Consider the following 23913-nt stretch of genomic DNA (forward strand, 5'->3'; position numbering starts at 1 on the left):
CCTCATTAGCCATTGGCTATTGGGATGAAATGTATATTGGTGTCATGATATGACTGTGTGATTTTACAAAAGTTATTTTGTGATTTATGAAGTGAGAATTAATATAATTATGAGAATTTCTTTGACTTTAATTTTAAAATATGAATTGTACCTGTTTAATAGTTTACTTATTGCATTTGGAAAGAATGTGATTTATTATGGCATAAATCGGTATTTTTATTATGTTGTGTACCACTGGGTATTTTTACTCAGCGATGGCTTTTCATTGCTGTTGTAGGTAGAGAGACAGATAAAGCAGTAGAATAGGCTGCTTGTGACTAGAAGTACTACGCTGTCAGATTTTGTCAGGTATTTGAATTATACCCCTATGTATATTTTTATTTTAATGTATATGACTGTATGTATGTATTGTATTTGGTCTTGAGCAGTTGTACAGTAATGTTATAAATTAGTTTGTTCTATAAAAATGTTATTCTTATTTAATGAATTATGTAAGTTTCTTTTTATAATTGTCAAATAATGAGTTGATTGAGATTGTAAAATTAATTTGAGTTGTGTTGAACTATATTGGAGTTGGGGTTGAGATTGAAAATTTATTGGAAGTGTTTTCACAGTTTTTGAAGAATTGATTTTTGTTTCCAATTATAGACGACACTCTGCTGAAATTTTCATAAAATTTACAGAAAAATAAAATTTACCAAAATTTTCACCTAGTATTTAAACTCCAACCAAAAGTTTTAATACCTGTCAAAATTGCTCACCACCTTTAAAAGAAATTAAAATTATTTTAAAATCCCTTGTAGTGTATTTAATAAGTTATCGGTAGGCGAATTTCAGTAATTTATTAAGTATACTACAGGATCATGTTATGCCTTATGGAGGAGTAAGGTGTAATATGTTTTAGTGGTATCAGAGCAAGTTTTTAAAGTATATTTTGACCTGTGAATTTACATTTTCTTCGTGCTAAGTACAACTGCTCAATATCATTATTTGATACATTCAGTGCATTACATTATAAATATGAACTAACGGAGGGAAATCTCCTTGTGTTATTTGTTCAGGAGATAGAATACCCTCTGATAGACTATGGAAGAAGGGGATCATTCTGTAGAACAATCAGTAGAGGCTGAGGCACAAGGGGAAGCCTTAGCCCTTCAAAATGTGAGTGGATCAGTTGCACTAGCTCCTCCAATGCCGCAGTTCCCTATTCAATTTGCCCAGCAGATGGCTACGATATTCCAACAAATGATTAGAAGCATGCCTACCCAAGCTCCACTTCACGAACCTGTAGTGCAACCACAGCCTCCAGCCAGGCAGTATGATAAGTTAATCAAGTATGATGCTATAGAATTTAAAGGTATAGTGGACCCTTTAGAGGCAGAGCAGTGGTTGGGGAGGATGGAAAGAGTTTTTAAGAAGTTGCATTGCACTGATGAGCTAAAATTTGAGTATTCAGTGTTATTTCTTCAGGGGGATGCATATGATTGGTGGAAAACTATCCCCCATAGTCTGGTGGAACCTCTAGCGCTAACCTGGGACGACTTCCTTTGAGAGTTCAGACAAAAATAAGTCCCAGATGCTTATGTGGACATGAAGCTGTAGAAGTTTCTAAGTCTGAAATAGGTGTCACACCTTACCCCTCTATAAGGCATAACATGATCCTATAGTATACCTAATGAATTACCAACTCCGTCTACCGATAGCCCATTAAATATACTACAAAGGATTTTAAAACAATTTTCTTTCTTTTTGAAAGTGGTGAGCTTTTACAGCAAGTATTAAAAATATTTAATTGAAGTTTAAAAACTAGTTAAAATTTTTATCCATTTTTATTTTTACGCAAATTTTAGAAAAATTTCGGCAGAGTGCCGTCTATATTTGGGAAAAACAGTTCTTCAAACACCTGTAAAAACACTTCCAATAATTCATTTTATCTAAATCAATCACTACCACAACACAAATCAACATCATTTCTCCCAACTCCATATTTCAAAATAATTCTCAATTCAATTGTCTTCAAAAATAATACTAAATAACTTCATTCATATTCCATTAAAGAAAAATCAATTTACATTCATCAATCCAAAATTTACATTAGAAAATCCAAAATAATATTATTACAAAATCTATACAACTGCTCAAGACTAGTTTATACATATACATACAGTTATATACACCAAAATAAATATTACAATCAGGGTATAAAATTATACCCGATAAAATCTCAAGGATGTAGCTCCGAGATCCTCAGCAGCTCACTTTGTTCCTCTCCTAATCTCTCTATCTGCGACAGTAATAAACAACCATCGTTGACTACTATGACTCAGTGGTGCACAACATACTAAAATACAATTTATGCATAAATCAAATCACATTTATTTAAATATTGTACTGAAAATGAAAAACAGATACAAAACACAATTTACAATTTTAGTCAAATAGTTTCATTTCGAAAGTCTCAAAACAGATTTCATAAAAACACACAGTTATATCATGCCATTCATAACAATGTTCATCTCAATAGCCGGAGGCTTATGAGGAATCACAAGGCTAGCTAGCTCAAACTATGGGTACCTATTCAATTTCTTCCTCTACTGGCACACACCTCAACACTTCAGCCAGAGAGGTTGTAACACCCCTATTTGCATAGCCTGGTATATTTCACTATTCTAGTGACCGGTGTCAGTCCGGATAATTAAGGAGATTAGAATCATGTCTAAGACACCTAGATAAGCCCTGAACACAAATAATTAGTAATTGTCAATTAATTTAGTATAAATAAGAAAAACAGAACACAAGAAGTTAATGAGCCAAGAGTCACAGTGATGGGTGACCTTCTCGGGAAGGACTGCGAGGTCAATTTATACTCAAATTTCGAACCATAAAATGTGACGCCGCAGTCCTTAGGACTATTGTGAACATAGTGGAAAAGAGAAAATCATGAAAAAGAATTGTTAAGCAAGTTAAATAATTAGATCAGAGATCCAGAAGAAATATCAAATAACTAGCAAACCAGATTGAACTGGCGAGGGGCAATTTGGTCAATTGACCCCGAGAGCTAACTTCTGACCTAACTGTCAAATAAAATTGGAGAAAAGAAAATTTCAAAATTGGGAATTAAATTAAAGAATTAATGGAAAAAAAAAGAAAAAGTAAAAAAGTGATGACATCATGCATGACCTCATGCATGATGCAATAATTATTATAATTAAAATTTATTTTATTTAAATTTTGATCTTCCTAAGGGATAAACTAATAAAAGAAAAAGAAAAGAAAAAAAATAAGAAAAAGAGTTATCTTCCTCATCCTTGCAGCCCCATCTCTCTCTTCCTTCTCACTCATCTTGTTTTCACCATTTTTAAGAGTTAGGAAGCTTGAATATTCCTATTTTCTTCCATATATTCACCAAGTCGCAACATTAAAAATTCTCCTTACATGTTGAGGAAGCACTAGGGAGCAAAATGGAGAAGAAAGACTTGAAGATAAGAAAGCTTAGAAACCCTTCAAGCAAGGTTAGTGTTTATTCCATCAATTTCTCTCTATTTTAATGATTAAATACTTGTATTAAGTTCAAATTTGATGAAAATTGAAACAAAATGATAAGATAAGGAACCATACAGAATTCGGCCAGCCTAGGGAGATATTGGATTTGATGGAAAATTTTGGAATTAAAGTGTTAGAGAAGTTGGATTAAGTGTGTAGATGTTGATTTTGCACTTTAATTTCATTAGTGGAATGAATTGTGTAAATTAGGGTTTGGCACGTAGGGTTTAGGAGACAAAAATGAGAGAATTGGTCAAATGGTGTGTTTGACCTTGTTTGAGATGAAAAATGGTCATTTGTGACCAATTGGAGTATGTTAGAAGTGTTGGAACCAAATGCAAATTCGGATTGCTTAGGGCCATTATGCAGGTAGCAGGACCAAGGTCCCTTTCAGGGACCAAAACTAAAAATTTACAACTCCAATTGGTGTGAGGTCAATTGGGAACGAAAATAGACACAAAATGGAACATTTTTCATTTAGGAATCATGCCCAAAAAGTGACCAAAACCTAGTGAACAAATTGACCAAATCCGGATTTATGCAGTCTGACCTGTACAAAAATGACCAAATAAATAGTGTTTGTTCATTTGGCCATAACCTGGGCTAGGCAGGTCTAAATGACCTGAACTTTTACTAGTGGAAAGCTGAGATATAGACCTAAAACTTTTATGGAGAACACAAACCCAAATTATGCCCTTAACCAAGTCATTTGGCCACCCAAAGTTGGTGACCTAAAACTGCCAGAACCAGTTTGGTGCCCAGAAATCTGGGTTAAGTCCAATCCGGAAGCCATGATTCAAATGGCTATAACTTGAGCTACAAAACTCCAAATGGAGTGATTCAAAAAGGAGAATAAAGTTAAGATAATAGGGAACATTTTCTATGAAGAAAGTTTTGCCAAATTCTAACAGAAAAATGATCAATGGAAAAGTGCAACATAAGACACCAAAACTGAAAATTTGCAAATTTGCCTAAAAGACTTAGATTTTGAGTAAACAACCAAGACTAACAAATTTAGTGACCAAAATGAGATATGTGGGTGAAGTTGGAATTCCCATACCTATTAAGCCTTAGAAAGTCAATAAATTGACTTGAATAGTGTCATGAATAGTAACCCCGAAACACAAATTTTAAAGAACGTTAAGTTTAGCATATTAGAGCTAGGTAAAAGTGAATTTAAATTTATTTTTGGATTTATGCTAAGTTATGATACTGAAACACTGTGAAACTGTGTGTTTCAGTGGAAAAGAATACCGGAAAGGAACCCGAGGTGTCGAGTCAAGGCCAAAAGGTGACTTATATCAGGTTTGTGCACAACGTAGAATTTCTATAAATTTTCTTCTGCATATTGTTTTGAATAAATTGAAATATTGAATTGTGACATCATTGTGATGAAATATTTATTATGCTTTTGATTTAAATTGTTGAAAGTTATTTGTGTATATTTGAGATGGCATAAATATTTAGTAAATTGTTAAGGTAAGTTTTGAAACCACAGTGTCGTGACCATATATTTGAACACCTCACTAGCATGACTAGTGGGGGTAATCAGTTTCAAATTTTGATTCCTTCTCTGGCTGAAGTGTTGAGGTTTGTGCCAGTAAAAGAAGAAAAAGAATGGGTTTCCATATATTTGAGCTAGCTAGCCTTGTGATGTGACTTTTCCTTAGCCTCTGGCTATTGAGATTATATTTGTTTCTAATGGCATGATATAACTGTAGGTTTTATGAAATTGGTTTTGACACTTCGAAATGAAATTATTTGGATTAAAATCTCATAATTCATGTTTTGTATTTAATTCTTATGTTCAGTTCAATTTTTGAATAAATATGATTTAAATTCTTTATAAAGATTATTTTAGTATGTTGTGCACCACAGAGTCCTAGTACTCAGCGATGACTGTTATTGCTGTCGCAGATTTAGAGATTAGAGGAGCAGCAGATTGAGCTGCTGAGGACTGAGGAGCTACCTGCTTTGAAGTTATCAGGTATATTTTATATCCTGAGTGTAAAAATTTATTTTGATGTATGTAATGTATGCAAAGGTATGGACATGTAAAACTGGTCTTGAGCAGTTTGTATAAAGTTTGTAATAAATTTTAGTTTGGATTTTCCTAATGTAAATTTTTAGTATGATGTACATAAGTTGTTTTACATTTAATTACATATGAATGGAAGTATTTTATTTTAATTTGAATGAAAGTAATTAGTAATATTTTGGATGGTATTTGAATTTGAAATTGTGGATTTGAATTTTTTGGAAGTTGATAAATGATGTTGAAATTGATTGGGATGATTGTGAATTTGAAGAAGTGGTTAAGATAAATAATTGGAAGTGCTTTTTACAGGTATTTGAAGAACTATTTTCTCAAAATACAGACGGCACTCTGCCGAAATTTTTATAAAATTTTTGAAAAAATAAAATGGGACAAAAATTTTTACTAGTTTTAAAACTTCGAATAAATGATTTTAATATCTATCAGAAAATGCTCACCACTTATAAAAGTAAGAAAATTGTTTTAAAATCCCTTGTAGAGTACTTAATGAGTTATCAGTAGGTGAAGTTCAGTAGTTCATTAGGTATTCTACGGGATCATGTTATGCCTTACAGAGGGGTAAGTTGTGACAGAGGGAATCAAAATTCAAAACTAATTCCTCCCACTAGTCATGCTAGTGGGGCATTCAAATATATGGTCATGGCACTGTGGTTTCAAAACTGTCTTAGCAATTTACTAAACATTTATTGCCAAATCAAACACATACAATTAAACTTTCAATAATTTAAGTCAAAAGCATAATATACATTTCAATCACCATTTTGCAATATAAGTAAATTACAATTCATTTCATGCACGTTGCAAAGAAATTTTTAAAGATTATTTATGTTGTGCACAAACCTTATGCGAGTCGCCTCTTGGCCTTGACTAGATGCGTCGGGTTCTTTTTCGGTATTCTTTTCAACTGAAACACACAATTTTATAGTGTTTTAGTATCATAATTTATCATAAGTCCAAAAATAATTTCAAATCTATTTATTTCTAGCTTTTATATACTTAACTTGACGTTCTTTAAAATTTGTATTCATGATACTATTCAAGTCAAATTGTTGACTTTCTCATGCTTAATAGGTATGGGAATTTTAATTTCACCCACATACCACATTTTGGTTACCTAATTTGTTGGTTTTGGTTGTTTCCTCAAATTTTAAGTCTCTTAGGTGAAATTTCTAATTTTCAGATTTGGTGTCCTGTTTTGCACTATTCCATTGGTCAAGTTGCTGTTGAAATTTGGCTAAGTTTTCTTCATAGAAGTTGTTTTTTATTGTCTTAAATTTATTTCTCTTTTTGAATCACTCCATTTGGAGTTTTTTAGCCCAAGATATGACTATTTGAATGAGCCTGGCCGGATTTGGTGTTACCCAGAATTCTAGGCATTTTCTAGATATTGGTAGTTTTGGTGTGCTGACTGCAAGTGACTTTTCAGATAGGTTATGGTCAAAATTTGTGTTTTTTTTCTTCATGAGAGTTGTAGGGCTATGTCTCAACTTTCTATCGGTATAAGATTCAGGTCATTTGGACCTTCCTAGACCAAGTTATGGTCATTTAAGTAACTACTGTTCAATTAGTCATTTTTGTACAGGGTAGTGTGCCCAAATCCGGATTTGGCCTAATTGTTCACTATCCTAATGTCATTTTCTGGGCATGGTTCCCAAATGAAAAATTGTCCAATTTGTGTCTAGTTTCATTCCCAATTGGCCTCTTCCCAATTGGCCTCACACCAATTGGGTTGGTAAATTTTCAATTTTGGTCCCTAAAAGGGACCTAGGTCAAGCTGTCAGCATACTGACCCTAACCAATCCGAATTGAAACTTGATTCTAACAATTCACACACACCACAAATGGTCACAATTGACTATTTCTCAACTCAAATAAGGTCAACTATATCAATTGACCAATTCTCAACTTTTTCTCCAAATTTTCAAAATGCTAAAAACCCTAGTTACACATTTGTGCAATTCAATGCCATCAAAGTGTACATCTAATGTCTATACACCTAATTCATCTCAAACAACCATTTCACTTCCATCAAATTCTTGAAATTTATCCACCCTCATAAGCTGGTTGAATTCCATATTACTCCCCTAACAAGTGTTTTCTTTTGACTTTAAGTTAAGATCTAAGTTACTTACACTAAAACATAAGTATTAAACATAAATTTTTAATTCAAACCACTAACCTTTCTTTGATGTTCAACTCTTCAATTTCCCTCCTTATTTCTTTTTTCTTTCTTGCTCAATCACCTTCTCAAGTGAATTTATCAAGTTCTAATGGATTAATTTGGGGTCAAAGTAGGTTTAAGTGGTTGGAACCAAGCTTGGATTCAAGCTTTCATAGTGTAACAATGGTGGCTAAGTGAGAGAGAGGAGGGGCGGCCGAATGCTTTGGAGAAGAAGAGTGGTTTAATTTTTTCAATTTTATGTATTTATGTTTTATTTAAACAAGAATTGACTTGGTCAATTATGTAAGGAAAAATCAAAATTCCTTTATGATGTCACAATAATGATGTAAGCATGATGTAAATAAACTTTTTCTTCTTTTTCTTTTTCTTTTGTATTTATTTTTCCATTAGTTTTTTAATTTAATTCTATATTTCAAAATTTTTATTTCTCCAATTTTATTGGACAGTTAGGTCAGGAGTCAGCTCTAGGGGTAAATTGACTAGATTGCCCCTCGCTTGTTCAATCCGGTTTGCAAGTTATTTGATATTTCTTTCGGATCTCTGACCTAATTATTTGACCTGCTTAACAACTCTTTTTCATGATTTTCTCTTTTCCACTGTGTTCACAATAGTCCTAAGGACCGCGGCATCATATTTTCTGGTTCAAAATTTGAGTTAAGATTGACCTCGCAGTCATTTCCCGAGAAGGTCACCCATCGCTGTGACTCCCAGCTCATTTAACTTTTTATGCTTTGTTTTTCTTCTTTATACTTAACTATTTGACAATTACTAATTATTTGCGTTCAAGGTTTATCTAGGTGTCTTAGATGTAGTTCTAATCTCCTTAATTGTCCAGACTGAAACTGGCCACCAAAACAGTAAAATGTACCAGGCTATGTAAATAGGAGTGTTATAATAGGGCAGTAAAATAGTGGCAGAATATGAGGGGGAGTTCTCCCGCTTGAGCCATTATGCCGGGAACTTACTTGCTACGAGTAGAGAGAGATGTAAAAGGTTTGAGACTGGCTTGAAGCCTAGTTTGAGGATGCAAGTGGTCAGATTCCAACATGATAACTTCTCTAAACTCATCTCCCAAGAACTTGAGCTAGAAAGAATTGAAACAGAAGGGGCACCAGTGAAAGAGAAAATAGAGAAGACTAAAAAAGAAAAAGGTGGAAAGTCAGTGGATTAGAGTTCCAGTGATCATACTAGAAAGAGAAAGAACTTCGGGGGACAAAGCCGTGGTAAAAAGTCTAGAAGGGGAAGATTCTTTGCACAGAGACCCCCTCGATCTGGTCAACAAACAACCAGAAGTTCTCACCCTCCCCGCCCTTGTGAGACATGTGGCAAAACCCATGGTGGGATATGTTACTAGGCTTCGGGAGCCTGTTTTAATTACGGGGGTATGGGGCATTTTGCTAAAGACTGTACCAGTGCCCGTAGAGTTGGGCCACCTCCTACTACTGTAGAAGGGTATGTATAGAGTTCTGCCACTAGAGGTTCACAATAGCTAGCAGAGGCAGAGACAGAGGTAGGGGCAGCATGTGACACCCCTTACCCGACTACAGTGTAGCCGAGCAAGTTATGCCACTCAGTGTGCCGGAGCACTCTATTTTATCTTAATTCATTTTTATCATAGTTTTGAGAATAACTTGTGAAATATAATTCATTTATTGAAATTGTAATTTATTTGAGGTTCTGAAAATTTTATATAAAATCCGGCAGAGTACCGGCTAAAAATGGAGAAAACAGTTCTTCGGAACTTGTGAAAAACACTTCCTATGTTCATATTCAATCGATCCCAACTCCAATTATCAACAAAGTCTCAGAATAATTTCATCAATTTCATTTATTTCTCAATCATTCATCTCATGGTACTCATATACAATTCACATTTTGTATCACATTAAGTTACAACAATTTCTTAACGATTCCTCTATTTGTCATTTCACATCATCATTAGACTCAAATCATAAATAAATTCTCACATGTGATTTATAATCACAAATTACAAGTACTTACATTAATACAAAAATGATATTACATTTGTTCAAATACATATGATAAAATAAGAGTTTAATTACCAAATTTACAAAAATCTCAAAATACAAAATGGGACCTAGTGTCCTACCAATGCACTGTAGTCTGTGAGGTGACACGGACACTATGCAGACTGTGAACGGCCTTACCCAATCTGTGGTCTACTGGGCCCTCTGTCCAAATCTTCAGTACCTACGCGTTGCAAAAGCGACGTGCTAAGCATAAAGCTTAGTGGTGCAAATAATACAAGAAAATATAATATGCAAATAAAAATAATAATTTCCTTGCTATTGTGTTCATAAGAAATGAATAATTACTAACTTATTGTTTAGTCGAGGGCTATTCATGTTTTATGATATTAACTTCTTCATGCATTTCGTTAATTATTTTCTTCATGATCTTGAGCTTCTTTGTATTTTTGGTAATCATTCCTGATACTTAATTTTCGTATTTTCTTTAATGATCAGTTCAATCACAGTTATACTTTTCCATGCCCAAGTAACCTATACTGGACGACTGGACTGGATAACGGGTCATTGGCACTGGACACCACGGTGCCTCGGGCCGTCATACCATGGGACGCAGAACGTCTGCCACGTATGCAGTCAGTATGGCTAAAAATCCATGATATCACATAATCAGGCATAAAAGCCATGAATACGGGCATAAAAGCCATGAATACGGGCATAAAGCCATGAATACAGGCATAAAGCCTTTCGCAGTACTGCTAGAATAATACCCTATTGGCATGCCAAACTATCCAAACCAATCTTATTAGGTATACTAGGGCATTTGATACTTTAAAATTCTTCAATCTTTGAATTTCAACTTTTGGTGTCACTATTCATTTCATTGGTCAACAAGAAAGTTGACTTTTGCATAGAAAGTAGGTACATTGACTTTGGCACTTCAAACATACCACATTTTTCATTTAAAACTTGTTGGAAGTGATCACCATTACTATTTCTAGGCTTAAACCAAGGGAAACAAAATTTTCAGTTTTTGAAGCTTAACTTTACTATTCCATTAAACACTGTTACAGTGGGAATTTGAGGAAATGGTAAACATGAAAGTTGTTCCTTATTTTGTTTAGTTGAATTTCGTTTTTTGAATCACTCCATTTGGAGTTTTGTAGCTCAATTTATGGCCAAAATAAGTTTACTGTTCACGTGTACTGTTCCTGCTTAAATTTTGGGTGGCAGATTTTAGTCCAACTTTGGTCAGTAATTTGACCAAGTTAAGTTCATAATTTGGTCTAACTTTCTTCATATGAAATGTTCTACCATGCCTTAGGTTTCCATCAGTTCAAGAATCGCCTAAATCCGAGTTTTCTAGAGAGAGTTATAGCCATCCAAACATTACTGTTCAAATGTAAATCTGCAGAGTTGCAGGTTTGATAACTCAACTTTGTTCAATAATTTGAATGGGTTAATGGCATAATTTGGGGTGATGTTCTTCATGAAAGTTGTTTTTCTATATCATATATTGTTGCTGTAAAAAGTTCAGGTCAATTTGACCATTCTACAGTGAGTTATGGCTAAATGAACAGATACTGTTCATTTGGTAATTCTGCAGGGGCTGTTTGCAGGGTGTCCAGAATAGGGCCAACTTTTGGTCCTTTTGCTTTGGTCTTTTGGGCATGGTTTCTTCAGAAAAAATGTGTCATTATAAGCCTAGTTTCATGTCCAATTGACCAAACACCAATTGGACCAACACAGCCAAAGATATGGCAGTCCAAGTGGACTGAAATTTGATCACTTTCTTTCTTTGTCCTACACATTCACTTTGCCATGCTATATTTCAGTCCAAATTGTAGTCAACTTACCTAAAATGGTCACTAATTGACCATTAAGATGTTCTCTAACAATTTCCTAAGCCAAGTCAATTTTTCACTTCTCGAAACCCTAGTTTTCCCTTATGATTCACACATACACCTAATTAAGCACTTCCATTCATTATTTATGTGTATATACACCTTAAACATAATCTCTAATTCATTCTAAGTCCATTAAAACCATCAAAAACACTCCACCTTTGTTCCTTCCTTAGGGCAGCCGAAATTCATAGGGTCCATATACATAGATTCCATTCATTTAATTTACAAAACCTTACTCACTTTAAGTCTTTAACATGAATTAAAAGAGATTTAAGTGTAAATAGGCACTAACCTTTAGGTGGCAGATTTTTCAAGCTACCCAAACTCCTTCTTTCTTCTTCTTTTGGCTGCCAAGAGGTTGCTTAGGATGTGGGGACAAGTTTTAGTGAAGATAACTTAGGGTTTTGAGGTGAGAAAGGGTGTGGATCAAGCTTTGTAAACATGAAAATGGAGAAGGGAAAAGAGAAGCATGAAACGTTTTATTGGGGAAGAAGAGTAGCTGCAGAAAATTCTCTAAAATGGTCTTCTTTTTTTGCCCATTTATGTATTATAAATGTCTTCCTTTAATTTGATTGGCTAAGGGGTTCTAATTACATCAAGCTTATGTCATTAATGCCTTTTTATTTGATTTTTCTTTCTTCTTTCTTTAACTCATTTCTAATTAAATCTTTACTAATATTTATTCATATTTTAGATCATAATAATTATTTACTTAACTGGACAAGTTGGCCAAAAATCACTTCTGAAGGCGAAATGACCAAAATGCCCTCCGTTTGGCATAACGGGTCAAAATTGTCTGTACTGATTGAAAAATTTTTATAGGTATTTTCTTGGCATTCTAATGCCATAGGAACCTCAGTAACCCTTCTCTGGAGTCCCAAAAATTATTTTATAATTTTTTCCCTGGGTCTAGGGCTCCTCGTTGCGAGAACCGCAACTTCCCTCTGGGTTATCCCTCGCTAGGGCACCGGCTCGTTTAACTTGGTTGTATTTTATTTCTAAAATTTTTACTAAATTTTTCTTATTAATATTTGAGTTGATTTTGGTTCTTCACTTTAGTTTAAATGTTTTTCCGGACGTTCTAGCTGTCCGGACCGACACCGGTCACCGGAACAGTAGAATGTACGGAGTTGCTACGGGGAGGGTGTTACACAGCACCTCAGGCATTTAGGGTACAATAAATCAATCAGAACAAGGTAGTGCTCCCGCTAGGGTCTACACAATGAGATAGTGAGAAGAGGCCGAGACTTTTGACATTGTGGCTGGTACATTCTCTATCTCTGATCAAGATGTATTTGTGCTATTTGATCCAGGTTCTACCCACTCTTATGTTAGTGCTAGCATCATTGGTTCTCTTGCTGTTCCTTGTGTAAAAATGGATTTTAAGGTGCTAGTAACTAGTCCACTAGGACAAGAGGTTAGGGTCAGCAGAATGTATAGGGATTGTCCTTTGGTGATCCAAGGACATACTTTTCTATTTGATCTGATAGAAATGCCCTTCAGAGATTATGATATTATCTTGGGAATGGATTGGTTAGCCAGGCATCATGAAAAGATTGATTGTAGACTGAAGACAGTCGCTTTTGGTCTCTCTCAGTATGGTGATGTGGTAATACATAGGAAGAGGTAGTTATTGCTATCAAACATTATTTCGGCTGCTCTAACTGGAAAAATGATCAGAAAGAGGTTTGAAGCATACTTGGCATATGTGGTAGACACCCAAGTAGGGAGTCCAGCACTGAGAGACATCCCTACAGTATGTGACTTTCTGGATGTGTTTCCCAATGAGTTGCCAGGATTACCTCCGGAAAGAGAGGTGCAGTTTGAGATTGATGTTATGCTTGGTGTGGACCCAATCTCAATTACTCTATGTAGAATGGCACCTGCTGAATTAAAGGAGTTGAAGGTGTAGTTACAAGAATTGCTTGATAAGGGCTTTATTCGCCCTAGTGTGTCACCTTGGGGAGCGCCAGTATTGTTTGTTAAGAAGAAAGATGGCACTATCCACTTATGTATTGATTATCGGTAGTTGAATAAGGTGACAGTAAAGAACAGATATCCACTTCCTTGCACTGATAATTTATTTGATCAGTTAAACGGTGCAGCTGTGTTCTCCAAAATTGATTTGAGATTGAGCTATTACCAGTTGAGGGTACAAGAATAAAGTATTCCAAAAACTACTTTTAGAACTCGATATGGCTATTATCAGTTCCTGGTTATGCCGTTCGGGTTAACCAATGCTCCAGCTGCATTTATGGATCTGATGAACACTATCTTCAAGCTATACTTAGATCAGTTTGTGGTGGTATTCATTAATAACATATTAGTCTATTCTAAGAGTACAGAGGAGCATGATAGACATCTGTGAATTGTGCTATAGACTTTAAGGGAGAAACAACTATACGCCAAATTGTCAAAATATAATTTTGGCTTAAAGAAATTTCTTTCTTGGGGCACATAGTATCAGCAGAGGGCATTAAGGTAGATCCCAGTAAGATAGAAACTATCCTTAATTGGAAGCCACCCAGAAATGTTATAAAAATCCGTAGTTTTCTGGGTTTAACTGGATACTACCGACAGTTTGTGAAGGGATTTTCTATGTTGACTTCTCCACTGACCAAGCTGCTTAGAAAAGATGTGAAATTTCAGTGGACAGATAAATGCCAGCAGAGTTTTAATGAGTTGAAAAGATGTTTAACTGAAGCTCCAGTCCTAACTTTACCTACACCGGGTAAAGAATATACAGTATATAGCAATGCTTCCCACAATGGCTTAGGCTGTGTACTAATGCAAGATCAGAATGTTATTGCATATGCATCACGCTAGCTAAAACCACATGAGAGAAACTACCTTACACACGACTTGGAGCTAGCAGCTATTGTCCTTGCTCTGAAGATCTGGAGACATTATCTGTATGGGGAGAAGTGTTATATCTACACAGATCATAAGAGCTTGATGTACTTGGGCACCCAGAAGGAATTGAATTTGAGACAGAGGAGATGGTTAGAGTTAATAAAAGACTATGATTATTTAATAGACTATTAGCCAAGGAAATCAAATGTGGTGGCTGATGCCTTAAGTCGTAAGACTATGGCAAGTCTAAGAATTTGTCCTTTATCCATGGTATATGAGTTGAAGGCATTACAGGCTAGTTTAGAGGTTGATGATGAGGGACAGACGTTAGTTGTATGGCAGGTACAGCCAGTGTTGATTGATCAGATTAGAATGGCTGCTCATAATGATGAGAAATATCAAAAGCTACTGGAAGAAGTTTAGCAGCAAGAAACCTGAATTCTCTATGAGAGATGATGGGTTACTACTACATCAGGGCAAAATGTGCATTCCTAATGATGTGGACTTGAGACAAATCATTATGAAGGAAGCACATGAGTCTCCTTTTGCTATGCACCCTGGTGGTACTAAGATGTATAGAGGGTTAAAAGAACACTATTGGTGGATGAGTATGAAAAGAGATATAGCTGAGTAAGTGTCCAAATGTCTAACTTGTCAGCAAGTGAAGGCAGAGCATCAAGTACCAGCTGGTTTGCTATATCCATTGCCAGTGCATGAGTGGAAATGGGAAAGAATAACTATGGATTTTGTAATGGGACTTCCAAGAACACAGAAGAGCCACGATGCAGTATGGGTCATAGTGGACAGATTGACCAAGTCTGCTCATTTTCTACTAGTCCGGATCGATTATAGCCTAGAGAGATTGGCTAAACTGTATATTAATGAAATTGTGAGATTGCGTGGAGTGCCAGTATCTATTATGTCTGACAGAGATCCTAGGTTCACTTCTAGATTCTAGGGTAATCTTCAGAGAGCCCTAGGAACTAGATTGAACTTCAGGACGACATTCCACCCACAGACAGATGGCCAGTCTGAGAGGGTAATTCAGATATTGGAGGATATGCTACAGGCTTGTGTGATTGAATTTGTGGGTAGTTGGGATACACACTTGCCTTTGACTGAGTTTGCTTATAACAATAGCTATCAATCAAGCATAGGCATGCCTCCATATAAAGCTCTGTATGGCAGGAAATGCAGAACTCCTTTGTGTTGGGATGAAGTTGGGGACAGAAAAGTGATTGGCCCAGAGATTGTTCAGCAGACAGAGGAAAAGATCAGACTGATCAGAGATAGACTAAAGGCTGCATCAGACCGACAGAAGGCCTATGTTGATTTAAAGAGGAGAGACATTGAATATGCAGTAGGTGATAAGGTATTCCTCAAGGTTTCCCCTTGGAAGAAAATTATGAGATTTGGGAAAAAGGGGAAATTGAGTCCTCGTTTCATTGGACCATATGAGGTTCTGGAAAGAGTGGGTCCTCTGGCATATCGATTGGCATTACCTCTAGAGCTAGCGAAGATACATAATGTCTTCCATGTGTCTATGTTGAGGAGGTATAGATAGACCCATCTCATGTGCTACCAGTAGAAAAGATTGAGGTAAATCCAGACCTCACGTATGAGGAAAAACCTATTGAGATTCTGGCATATGAGGTGAAGTAGCTGAGGAACAAGTAGATACCCCTAGTAAAAGGGCTGTGGAACCATTATTCAGGCCAGGAAACTACTTGGGAATGAGAAGAGGATATGAAGAGGCAGCATCCATAACTGTTTAGAGACTAAGAACAGGTAAAATTTCGAGACGAAATTTATTTTAAGGGGGGGGGGGGGGAAGAATTGTAACACCCCTATATGCATAGGTTTGTGTATTTTACTGTTCTAGTGACCGATGTCGGTCCGGATAATTAAAAGGATTAGAACCATATTTAAGTCACCTAGAAAAGTCCTGAATGAAAATTAATAGTAATTACCAGAAGGTCAAGTCTAAATAAGAAAAAAAAAACATAAAAGGTTAAATGAGCTGGGGGTCACAGTGATGGGTGACCTTACCGGGAAGTGACTGGGAGGTCAGTTCCAACCCTACTTTTGAGCAAGACATTATGACACCGCAGTCCTAAGAAGTATTGCGAAGCTAGTGGAAATGAGAAAACCATATAAAAGAGTTGAGAATCAGGTCAAATAATTAGGTCAAGGTTCAAGAAGAAATACAGTGTTATTGGAAAATCGGATCAGACCGGTAAGGGGCAAATTGGTCAATTCACCCTTAAAGGTGACTATTGGCCTAAATGTCCATTAATATGTTGGAAATTAAATTTATGAAAATTAGATTTAAAGTGAAGAGGTTATGAAAAGGAAAAGAAAAGAAATTAAAAATAAGTATTATTACATCACTTAAGTGATGTAAGCATGACCTAAAAATAAAAATAAAAATAATATAATTTGATATTATTAAATTGTGGATAATTAAAACATAAAAGTCAAAAAATTGAATTAAAAAGCAAAAGTCTCCTCTTTCTTCAACCTTGGCCAGCACCCTCTCCCATTCTCTCTCATAAAACCTCCATGGAAGCTTACTCTAAAGCGTCTTAAACCCTAAAATTAACCATAATTTCCCCAACTTTCTTAAGTAAATCTTACCCTTGCATCTTAGTAAGAAGATTGAAGGAAGAAAAACTCAAGAAAAAGGTAGAAAATTGAAGAGGGAAAAGCTACACAAAGAGGTTAGTCATGAATTACCTAATTTCCCTTCATATTCATGAATATGCACTTGAATTAAATTAGAAATTGAGGAAAATGAAACAAAACAACATGTTAGGGACATAGTGGGAATTCGGCAGCCAAGAGGACATGAGGGCAATGTTGTGTTTTAATGTAATTAATCTTATATACAAGTTCAATTAAGTAAGTAAACATGATTGGTATACTTTAAATTCATAAATGGAAACACTTAAGGAATTAGGGTTTTTGACCTTAGGGAAATTGGGAGAGAAATTAGAGATTTTGAGAATTGTTGCCAAATGATCTAATTGAGGTTTAAAATGGCCAATCACATGATGACACATGGCTAGCACTCACTAAAAATAAATAAATGGCCAGCAAATGAAAGAAAAAAAATCAGAATTCCCTTATCTTTTTCCTTTGGCCGAACCAACACCTCCATCCTTTTCCTCCATTAAAGCTTTTCCAAGCTTTGGTTCACCTTTTAAACTACCTCAAAACCCTAGCCTCCCTTTACAAAAACTCAACCTCACACCTAGAGCAAGCTTTGGACAGTAAAAAGAAGGGAAGAAAATGAAGTTTTGAAGCCTTGGAAAGTGCCTAAGTCAAGGTTAGTACCAATTTCTTCTAAAAATTTTGTGTATGGCTGCCATTGAACATGATTTTGGTGTTGAAATTCATGGATTGTATGTGTATAAAAATTTTAGCTGTTGGAGTTAGGGTTTGAGGCACAAAACTTGGATTTTGTTCATGTATTGGTGAATGAAAGTTTAAATCATCAATTAGTGGCCATTTGCCTGTGTATGATGAGGAAATGAAGTGAGTTGAGGCTTAGCATTTGTGTATGGGTGAGTTGCCTTGGCTGACCTGCAGGACTGAGCATGAGTCTAGTAGGTTTGGGTAGTTATAAATTGAGTTGTAGAGGTTCAATTGGTGCAAGGCCAATTGGACATGAAACTAGACACATAATGGCACAACTTTGGTACAGAAACCCTGCCCAGAGAACCAAACCAAGTTGACCTAAAAATTGCCCTAATCCGGGTGACCTGCATTCTGCCTGGGCAAAATGACAAAATGAACAGTATTTATTTATTTGGTCATAACTCAGTGTAGAAAGGTCCAATTGACCTGAGATATAGACCTACAACTTTCATGAAGAAACATAACCCAAATTTTGACCATAACATGTTCAAAAAGTGACCTGCAGTCACTGCATAAAACACTATAGATTTGGTCAGTCCAGAAAATCTAGAAAGTTTGCAATCTGGCTAGTTATGATATTTAGGCCACAACTTGAGCTACAAAACTCCAAATGGAGTGATTCAAAAAGTGAAATGTAACTAGACACAATAAGGAACAACTTTCATGTTGACAACTTTGCCAAACTCCTATTGTAAAAATGACCAATGGAAAAGTAAACACAAGGCTTGAAATCTAAAAATTTTGAACAACTAACACGAAGCTTAGAAATGGTTTTGGCAACCAATACCAACAACTTTAGAATGCAAAATGTGGTATGTTGGGAGTATTAGAACCAATGTACCTATTGCCTATGTAAAAGTCAACATTTTAGTTGACTAATAAAATGAATAATAATACCTAAACTTAAATTTCAAGAATTATACAATTTAAAAGTGTAACATGCCCTAGTACACCTAGCAAGATTGGTTTGGACAGGTTGGCATGCCAATAGGGTTTAGTTAGCAGTACTGCACATGGCATTATACCATTCTGTGTAATGGCCCGGCCCATTAGTGATATTGTCTGCTCTGTGCCGAAGCCCTCACGGTTTTAAAACGAGTCACTAGGGGTTACGGACCACCAATTTATAAATCCAGCATCTCTCTCGTGTTTTGCCGATGTGGGATTTGCCTAGGGTGTTACAATCCACCCCCCTTATGGGACTCAGCATCCTTACTGAGGTTTACCCCACCATCGCCCAAGGTTGCACGCGGAGGAGCTCTGATACCACAAATGTAATGGCCCGGCCCATTAGTGATATTGTCCGCTCTGTGCTGAAGCCCTCACGGTTTTAAAATGAGTCACTAGGGGTTATGAACCACCAACTTATAAACCCAGCATCTCTCCCGTGTTTTGCCGATGTGGGATTTGCCTAGGGTGTTACAATCCACCCCCCTTATGGGACTCAGCGTCCTTGCTGAGGTTTGCCCCACCATCACTCAAGGTTGCACGCGGAGCGGCCTGATACCACAAATGTAATGGCCCGGCCCATTAGTGATATTGTCCACTCTGTGCCGAAGCCCTCATGGTTTTAAAATGCGTCACTAGGGGTTACGAACCACCAACTTATAAAACCAGTATCTCTCCCGTGTGTTGCCAATGTTGGATTTTCCTAGGGTGTTACATTTTGTGATTCATAGCTTTTAGCCATTCTGTCATTATGTTGATACTTGGCCTTGTGCCTAATGTTATTATAGCTTATTAGCTATTGTGTTGCACACCAGGAGATACATATGTGACCGATGGTGTGACGGCCCGAGGTACTTGATACCCAGTGCCAGTTTACTTGTTTATCCAGTCCAGTCATCCAGTATAGGTTACTTGGGCAACCAAAAATGAAAGTCGATAAATTTAATGAAATTATGAATATAACAAGTAGAAAATAAATAAGATTTCCAATAATGATCGAAAAATTGTCTGCATAAGGCATCAGAACATGCACTGCATATTTATTTTCTGTTATTTCTTTTTATTTTATTATTGGCACCACTAAGCATTATTGCTTATCGCGTTGCTTTTTGCCACGCGTAGGTTCTGGAGAGACCGACTGAGAGCCCAGTAGACTATAGACTGGGTGAGACCTTCTGTAGATCAGCATAGTATCCATGTAACCTCACCGACATCAGTGCATTGGTAGGACACTAGGTTTCATTTTGGGTATTTTATAATTAACTTTTATTTTCTCATATGAAATTGAGACTCATGTAATGTATTTTGTTATCAATATAAATAGTGGAAATTATGTTTATGAATGAAAAAATGAATATTTATTTATGACTTGTACATGAATATCCTATGAAATGAATGAATGAGAAATGGGAGTATATTTGAGAAATATTGAGATTTTATTGATGAAATGGAGTTTTGGATTGATTGAAAATTTTAGAAGTGTTTTTCTCAGGTTTCGAAGAACTGTTTTATCCATTTTTAGTCGGCACTCTGCCGGATTTTCTATAAAATTTGCGGAACCTCAAATAAATTTATGATTTTAATAAATGACTTCAATGAATGATATTTCAGGAATTATACTTCATAACTATGAAAGAAATAAAGTAGGAAGGATAAAAATAATTTAAATAAAATAGGGTGTTTAGGTACACTGTGTGACATCTTACTCGTCTATACTGTAGACGGGTAAGGGGTGTCACATTTAGTGGTATCAGATCACGATTTAGGTGTTTCTGGGCCTAGATTGAGTCTATATCATGCATTGCATTTGTAAGAGTCGAGGTGACACTAATGCAGATTTGCTTGTCTTTGTTATTTTGATTAGGATATGGACTCCACATCTCAGAGGGCAGTTGAGGAGGAAGTGGAGAGTCATGCTCCACCTGCAGCAGTGGAGACTGGGGGTAGGGGAGAACCTGCTTCGTTAGCTCCAGCAGAGCCTGCTCAACCTCTACAGGCCATGTTTCAGCAAATGGCCAAATTCTTCAGACAAATGGCTAGGGTAATGCCACCACCACCACCACCTCCACAGCAGAAATCACACCTGGAAAGATTGAGAAAATTTTGAGCAGTGGATTTCTTTGGCAAGAGAAAAAATGATTCTATTACAGCCGAAAACTGGTTGAACAGAACAGGTAGAGTTTTAAAATAACTCCACTACACTAGAAGCTGCTGTATCTCTGTTGCAAGATGATGCCTACCAATGGTGGGATACAGTGTTTAGTGAAGTGCAGCCAGAAGCAATAACTTGAGACTTCTTCCTCTCAGAATTCAAGAAAAAATATGTGGGTAGTGTATACCTAGAAGAGAGAAGAAGATAGTTCATTAACCTGAGGCAGAGACAGCTGACAGTGGCTGAGTATGAAAAGGAATTTGTCAGACTGAGTCGCTATGGAAGGGAGATAGTCCCTAATGAAGCCGAAAGGTGTAAGAGATTTGAAGAGGTATTAAATGACAACATAAAGATCATGATTACTGCCTTGGGAATTATAGACTTCACCAAGTTAGTGGAAGCTGCTATAAAAGTTGAAAAGGTTAGAATGAGTGAGTAGACCAGAAGAGAGAGACAGCAGAAGAGGGGCCCGAGTCAGTCTAGCTCATCACCTGCACCAGGAAAGAAGTTCAAAGGTCCACCTGCACAGAGTTCAAGTCAACCATAAGGTCAGGGTCAATCATAGGGGCCCAGACCACAGTTCACCCCTAGGAGAGGTCAGTCCACACCATCAGTGGGCAGCTCTCCAGGGATGGGTTTAGGGGACCAGGCCCAGCATCTTCTGCATGTCCGCATTGCCTGAAATGGCATAAGGGAGAGTGTTGGAGAGTGTTAGAGAGTGACTGGTGCCTGCTTAAGGTGCGGGTCAACAGAGCGTCAGTTGAGAAACTGTCCATGCAGAACTGTTATAGCTACTCCAACACAAGCAGACAAACTTGCTCCTGCACCACAAAAGGGTAGGAAATCTAGAAAATCTGAGGCAGTGGGACCATCACAGAGGCCTGCATTTGAGCCAGCAGAGAGGCCTAAGGGCAGAGCACCTGCCAGAGCCTATGCCATAAGAGCTCAGGAGGAGCAAGATGCCCCGTACGTCATCAGGGGTACGTTCTCCCTCTACAATACATCTGTGCATGCATTGATGGATCCAGGATCCACTCATTCATACATCTGCATCAACCTACCAGTAGAAATGGGGATACTAGTAGGGGAGAGTGACTAAGACATCCTAGTCACTAATCCATTGGGCCACAGTGTAGTGGTGAACAAAGTGTACAAAGGTTGCCCGTTAAGGATTCAGGGGTATGAATTCTTGGCAGACTTAATTGAGTTGCCTTTCAATGAGTTTGACGTGATTTTGGGAATGGACTAGTAGTCACATTATCAGGCAATGGTTGATTGTAAATTGAAGAGAATTTCTTTGAAAACTCCTGAGGGTAATGAGATCACAGTTATGGGGGAAAGGACAGATTTCTTGTCCAATATCATCTCAGCCACAGTGGCAAGAAAACTGATGAGAAAAGGCTGTGAAGCCTACCTAGCACATGTGGTGGATGCTAGGCAGGTTAAGGCAGATTTGTGTGACATACCCACAGTAAGAGACTTCCTCGATGTGTTCCCTGAAGAATTGCCTAGCTTGCCACCAGAAAGGGAAGTCGAATTTGCTATTGAGATACTGCCAGGTACAGCACCAATCTCTATTGCTCCTTATAGGATGACACCCACAGAATTGAAGGAATTGAAAATCTAGTTACAGGAGTTGCTGGATAAGGGGTTCATACGCCCCAGTGTGTCACCATGGGAAGCTCCTGTAACACCCTCCCTGTAGCAACTACGTACATTCTACTATTCCAATGACCAATGTCGGTCCAGATAGCTAGAACGTCCGGAAAAATACTTAAACTAAAGAGAGGAGCCATAATTAACTCAAATATTAATAAGAAAAAATTATGAAAAATTTTAGAAATAAAATACAACCAAGTTAAATGAGCTGGTGCCCAAGCGATGGGTAACCTAGTAGGAAGTTGCGATTCTCACAAATAGGAGCCCTAGACCTGGGGGAAAATTCATAAAATAATTTTTGAAACTCTAGAGAAGGGTCATTGAGGTTCCTATGACATTAGAATGCCAAGAAAATGCTTAGAAAAAAATTTCAATCAAAACAGACAATTTTAGTCTTTAAGCCAAACGGAGGGCATTTTGGTCATTTCGCCTTCAGAGGTGATTTTTGGCCGACTTATCCAGTTAAGTAAATAATTATTATAACATAAAATGTGAATAAATATTGCTAAAAATTAAATTGAAAATGAGTAGAGAAGAAAAGGAAAGAAAATGAGATTAAATGATAATTTTGACATCACATGATGTCATCAACCCTTTCCCCACCAATCACAATTAAGCTAACCTATTAAAAAGGGATAATTGAGATAAAAATAATCAAAAGCAATCAGATTCATCTCCTTCACCCAAACCAGCCGTTTCCTCTCCTCCATACCCAACCACCATTGAAAGCTTATCAAAGCTTCAATTCCCACCTGAAACCACCTCAAAACCCTAACTTGCCTTCATTAAAAATTATCCCTACCACTAGAGCAAGCTTTGGGCAGCAATTTGAAAGGAAGAAAGTGAAGTTTTTAAGCCTTGAAAAGTGCCTAAGTCAAGGTTAGTGCCAATTTATTCTAAAAATTTTGTGTATGGCTACCATTGAACATGATGTTGGTGTTGCAAACTGTGGATTGTATGTATATAAAAATTTTAGTTGTTGGAGTTAGGGTTTGAGGCATAAAACTTAAATTTTGTTCATCTGTTGGTGAATAAAAGTTTAAATGGTCAATTAGTGACCATTTGGCTGTGTATGATGAGGAAATGAAGAGAGTTGTGGCTTGGTATTTGAGATTGGTAAGCTGCCTTGGCTGACCTGCAGGACTAACCATGAGTCCAGCAGGTTTGGGCAACTATAAATGGAGTTGTATAGGTTCAATTGGTAC

The sequence above is a fragment of the Hevea brasiliensis genome, chromosome 3, assembly GCF_030052815.1.
Source record: "Hevea brasiliensis isolate MT/VB/25A 57/8 chromosome 3, ASM3005281v1, whole genome shotgun sequence".
Taxonomy (NCBI): domain Eukaryota; kingdom Viridiplantae; phylum Streptophyta; class Magnoliopsida; order Malpighiales; family Euphorbiaceae; genus Hevea; species Hevea brasiliensis.